Source organism: Phodopus roborovskii, unplaced genomic scaffold (genome assembly GCF_943737965.1).
Source record: "Phodopus roborovskii unplaced genomic scaffold, PHOROB, whole genome shotgun sequence".
Lineage (NCBI taxonomy): Eukaryota > Metazoa > Chordata > Mammalia > Rodentia > Cricetidae > Phodopus > Phodopus roborovskii.
Window position 1 is genome coordinate 178,544 of NW_026126638.1, and position 6,000 is coordinate 184,543.

Consider the following 6,000-nt stretch of genomic DNA (forward strand, 5'->3'; position numbering starts at 1 on the left):
CCTTGGAGGGGGCGATACAGATGTTCTCTTCATGGCTGAACCCTTGGCAGCCATCATTCTTGGTACATTGGCCTGCTGCAAAATCTTGACACATTTTATAAATCAGTTTTTGTGTGCTTAAGTTTACCTAAATATTCTTAGATAAAATTTATACTAAAATAAATTTTACCTTAGAATTTATGATGTTTTGAACTCTTTCCCATGCCTATATATTTGTATGTATTGATTTATTTTCTGTGTATGTATGTACATGCTTCTGTGTGTATGTGGATACAAGTGTGTGCATGTACAAGTGGAAGCCTGAGGCCTCCCTCGATCACCATTTGATGGGGGTTGCCCTTCTGTATATGTGTTTCTCGGATTAGTTGATGAATAAAACACTGATTGGTTGATTGGCCAGGAAGGGAGTATAGGCAGAACTAGGAGGTGAGGAGAATTCTGGGAAATGTAGGCAGACAGAGTAGTCATGTAGCACCCAGGAAGAGAGGATGCACAGTGTTCTTCAGTAAGCCAAGGCCATGTGGAAATACATACATTAATAGAAATGGGTTAATAATTGAGACAGAAGTAGCCAATAAGAAGTGTGAGCCACCAGCAACAGTTTCATAATTAATATAAGCCTTGTGTGTTTATTTGGGGATCAAGGGCAGCAGGACCCTGCCGGGCCGGAAAACTTACAACAACAACCTTTCACTTTTTTTTTTGGACAGGAATGATTGTGTTTATTTCAGATACCCAGTGCAGATACCCAAACCACATTTCTCCTTTCTGAAGGTTCTTTTTTGGGGAAGGGCAGGGAAGGGTAAGGGTAAGATCTCACTATGGAGCTGTGACTTGCCTAGAACTTACTGTGAATATCTTTGTGCTACTGCACCCCAGCCTTTTTTTTTTTTCTCTCTTAAATCAACCAGGGTCTCATGTAACCCCTGCTTGTCTTGAACTTTATATGGTGTGGAGTCTGTCCTGGAACTCCTGATCCCCCTGCCTCCACCTCTCAAGTGCAGGAGCCATCATGCCCTGCTTCTTAGTTTTTCTCTCTGAATAAACAGGTTATGTTAGACAGCACTATTTAAACGTAGTAAGCCACCAGGCTCCTAGTTGAGGGAGCTTTTTCTAAACAGATTGCATTCTGCCCCAGTGGGTCCTGGATCAGGTCCAGGAAATGCTCTTTTTGTTTGTTTGGTTTTGCTTTTCCAAGACAGGGTTTCTCTATGAAGCCTTGGCTGTCCTGGAACTAGCTCTGTAGACCACCTGCCTCTGCCTCCTGAGTGCTGGGATTAAAAGTGAGTGCCACCATGCCCAGCTGTAAACTGTTTTAAGGCGCTCCCTGAGTTGGCAGGATGGGGCAGGGTACTCAGTGGTCTCTAAGGATGCTCTTGTAGGGAACCATGAGAAACCCAGACTCACTGATGTCTAATGTTAGAGCCCTAGCTCTTTTATGATGAAGTACACTTTAAAGAAAGAAAACTTAAGCAATCCCTTACAGCCAGGAAAGGGTTACTCAGAAACTACCAGCATCATAGGACAAGATTCCTGACCTTGGAGTTAGGACACTCAGTCAGCTTTGACCTGCTCCTTGGGGCCAAGCCTGAGCCTCTTTGAACTTTAGCGTCATTTAGTGTACTGTCTTACTGGCTAGTTAGACCAGAGTGGGCTCTGCTGTGTGTAAAGAGAGCCCAAGTTAGCTTCCTAAGGATAGCCACCAAGGCTAAGAACCTCTAGATGGAAAGGGAAGGAGGTCGTACCTCATGGTCTCAGGTCCTCTCTGAGCTACCCTCTACCCTTGGTGGTGGAGGACCAGCAGGGAGGACTTGCTTGGCTTATCATAAAAGGGAAGAAGGGGATTTCTGACCAGTGGCCTGAGAAGCAGCAGTCTGCTTGGCCAAGCCTGTGGAGACTGATGTCAGAGCGCCTTTCCCTGTGATCAGATGTGTGAAAGTGCTTTTAGGCCATCAAGTGGAGGGGTAGCCCCTCCCCCTGCGGCTATAACAGGCTCACCACGGGTTGTTCCAATGCACCCCTGTGTGGGGCAGCTCTGCCTTGTGTCAACCCCTTCCACAGGCAAAGCAAGTTTGTACTGAAGCAGAGGCCAACCTCAACCTTCCCCGTCCACAGGTGGCTCTAGAGGGCTAGTGCGTGGGCGGCTGTGGCGTCAGGACCTGCACCCAGGAGGGTGTGATCCGATTGAAGCCTCAGGCATCCGCGAGTGAGCTGTAGTCAAAGATATCTGGCTTGGCCTGGGACTTTAAAGAACTCTTTTACTGCCTTTCCTGAGGCAGGAGTCACAGCTGAGAGCTGGGCTGCCTACCTCTCATATCCAAGAAAGAAATTGCTAACACGGGAGTACTTTACCTTTCATTTCCCTGGGCAGAAATACAGCCCTCCTCCTGTCTCTAAACTCCAGTAGTAGTCCCCAGCCCTTCAGCCAAGCTGTTTTACTGATGCAGAGGCCCATGGAAAAGGAAACATTGATCTGGCTGTACTAGGCCGAAAAGCCGGTATCCAAACTTCCTCCTTGTATCATCCTAGGGTAACCCCAGCCAAAGCCTGTTGGGAGTCCAGCCTCACTTGACGAAGTTCCTCTCAGTCTGCTGCAGACTCTTTCTGGAACTACTTTAGGGGTTCCCAGAACCCTTTCCATCCCCTAGTTGCTCACTGCATCCTCTATGGCCTCCAGCCCCCTGACCTGGGGCAGCCCCTCTCCCGGAATGCCCTTAAGACAGGTGAAAGTCCAGCACCTCTTTGATAAACCACTCCTTGAGGATGGGGGGTGGGGTGGGGTGGGTGGGATGGGGGTAAGGCCTGCCTCCGGTAGGGACTGAAGTTGGGCCTCAGTGTGCCGTTGTCAGGAGAGCAGCATGTGAGTCTCTAGAAAGGATGCCAAGAAAGGTTGGGGGTCTCTTGTCCCCCAGCAGCTGCAATGCCTTCTCACTACAGGCTCGAGCTTCCCCAGGATGCTCCAGCTCCTGATGGCACACAGCCAGCCCTGCCAGAGTCAACAGGGGGCGGTCTGGGCCAGAACCGGCGCCCAACTGAATCTGCAGCTGCTAGGCTTTGGCCCAGAGCGCCAGAGCCTCACCATAAAGGCCAATGCAGGCGAGGCTCTGCGCCTGCCGCAGCTCAGGCAGCACGAAGAAGTAGTGCAGGTCTGGAGCATGGCTAGCTCGGGCACTGCCTGCAGGTGGCTCAAAAACTGTTCAAAAGCCCGGCTGGCGGGCATTGGTTTCTGTAGTGAAGTTCCGCCGCAGGGGGGTGGGGGTGGGGGGAGGAGATGGCAGCCATGGGCCCGGGAATTGGCGCTGCAGGTTTCTGTGCAGCCGCTCGAAGTCCGAGTAGCGGCAGGAGATCTGGGCTGGCTGGTGATCTGGTGGCCCTGGGCCCATCACAGAGAGGTGTAGAGTTGGAGGGAGGGTCCTTGACGACTTTGGCGCTAGTCACTTCAAAGAGCAGCCGCTGTGGAACTAGGGTGTTCCTAGACTTCTTCCAGAAATCTGGTGCGGGGAGCGCACCAGAGTCCAGGGCCAGGAGAGAGCCCCTCCACCTTATTTGTGAGGCAGGGTCTTTCATTGTACCTGGAGCTGGCTGACTGGGCTAGATTGGCTGTCCCCCAAGTCCACGAATCCCCTTGATGTTACCTGTCCAGCACTGGTATTCCAAGCACACACCATCACACCTGGCTTTTGGGTGGTGCAGGAGATCCAAACTGAGGTTCTCATGCTTGTGTAGCAAATGCTTTACCTGCTGGGCAATCTCCTCAGCCCTGTTAGTGTTCTTAGTGCTTAGATTATTCCTTTCAGCATCTCGAAGCTCCTCAATACATGGATGTGCCTGACTCCATTATCACCAGATTTCTTTGTGGTGTTGAGGGTGGGCCCAGGGTCTCACATAGGCTAGACAAACACTCTTCTACTAGTCATGTGCCTATCCCATTTCATACATTTTTGATAAAAAACAAAACAAAACACCACTAAATGTCTCTTAAGTGAGAACATTTAAGGCATAATTTTCTTTTTTTTTATGATTTATTTATGATATATACAGGGTTCTGTCTACATATACCCTTGCAGGTCAGAAGAGGGCACCAGATCTCATTACAGATGGTTGTGAGCCAGCATGTGGTTACTGGGAATTGAACTCAGGACCTCTGGAAGAGCAGCCAGTACTCTTAACCTCTGAGCCATCACTCCAGCCCCGTAGGCATATATTTTCTAAGATAAAATTGATACATAAAAAAGTAAAACTAGTTAGGCAGTAGTGGCGCCTGCCTTTAATCCCAGAACTTGGGAGGCAGAGGCAGGTGGATCTTCTGTGAATCTACAAAGCTACTTCCAGGGAAGCCAGGACTACAAAAAGAAACCCTATTCCCCTCCTCCCCCCAAAAAACAATCAAGAAAACTAGAAAACAGTTGGGGGCTAGAAAAATGGCTCAGTGGTTAAGAGCACTTGTTGCTCTAATAGAGTACCAGGATTCAGTTTCAGTTCCCAACACCCAGTTTCATGATTTGTGTGACTCCAGTTCCAGGGGATCGGAGACCCTCTGGCATGCATGTGGTATATACATACAAACACATATACATAAAATAAAAGATAAATCTTTTTAAAAGAGGGCTCCATTTTAATATTTAGATTTTTTTTTTGAGACAAGGTCTCATGTATACCAGGGTAGTCAAGGATGACATTGAACTCCTGACCTTTTGCGTCCACCTTCTGGGTAGTGGGATGACAGGTGTGAACTAGCTCACCCAGTGTGTGTAGTGTTGGGGACTGAGTTCAGTCTGGGCTTTGTACATGTTAGGGAAGTGCTCCACCAACTGAACCGTATCTTCAGCCCCCATTTTAAATTTGATAAATTTTGGATATATTCTGCCTAATACATATAATCAGTATAAGCCCCAAGGATGTTTGTTTCTTGGTGGAACACTAGAGATGTTTAACCAATATGTTTAGGACAAGATGATTAAGACTGTGGGTAACATGGAAGCTTAGAAGCTGGACCTGAGTGAGGGGTGACTGTATAGTGAGGGTTGTGGTTGCCATGGGGCTAAGCTGCTCCTTCCAGCTCCTTGAATGTCTCCAGGAATGGGCCTGAGCGCCCATCACCACTGCTCCCACCAATGCAGCCGCTGGAGCCATGGCTGCCACAGCCACACTGTGTGTCAGCCTCAAATGTTGCTGCCAGTGAGCTGCCTCCTGGGAGCTGCATCATTAATGAACTTGGACCCTACTGCTGCTGCCATGGTGGCATTCGGCAGATTAGTGTTACTTATCTCTACCGATCTTCATGCAGGAGCGGCACCAGGAATTCAGATAGAACTGGGCTGGTGAAGACTACACAGAGGAGACCGCCACAGAGTCAGTACAAGTCAGAGAATATGTGAAGCATGGCCAGGAAACCCGAACACCAGATTACCAGCCAGAGAACATGACTCCAAGGGGAGAGCCATGCTGTAGAAACCAGTGAGATGTTATACTGTGAAAACCAGCGAGCTGCTGGCACACACAGGCTTTTCAGGAGGGTGGGTCTTCTACATAGTTCAGAGCCCACATCACATAACACTCTGCCCATAGAAGACTTAGTCTCTCAATTCATTCAGGCAGTGCTGCAACTTTCTGGGAGTCCGAGAGGGTGGCTGGGAGAGCTCTAGCTAAGAAATCCTGAGGGAGAGTTGCCTATGCTCTGTCCTCCTCTGGAAGGACACACTTACTTGTCTGAACTGCTGAGACTAGAGGACCCTTCTCACTCTGGTGGTCCCTGATACAAATGATCCCTGGGGAGGGAGAAACCACATCATCCCATTAAGGGAAAATCTGGACTAAAAGCACAATACTAGTCTGGCATGGTGGCACACACCTTTGATCCCAGCACTGGGAGGGCAGAGGCAGGCCAGGGAATTGAGGAAGCTGTGGCTTTGGATTCTGGGAACTCAGCTCCTACCCCTAAAGGACTGTGGTTATCACTCCAAAGACTGCTGTGTGTTGGGTTTGTGAGGCATTTGAGAT

General features: G+C 49.1%; 1 pseudogene; it reads right to left on the reverse strand.

Moving 5' to 3' along the window:
- Window positions 1–2,714: 2,714 nt before the first annotated feature.
- On the reverse strand, window positions 2,715–3,567 carry LOC127212868 (sorting nexin-21-like; annotated as a pseudogene).
- Window positions 3,568–6,000: the final 2,433 nt, after the last annotated feature.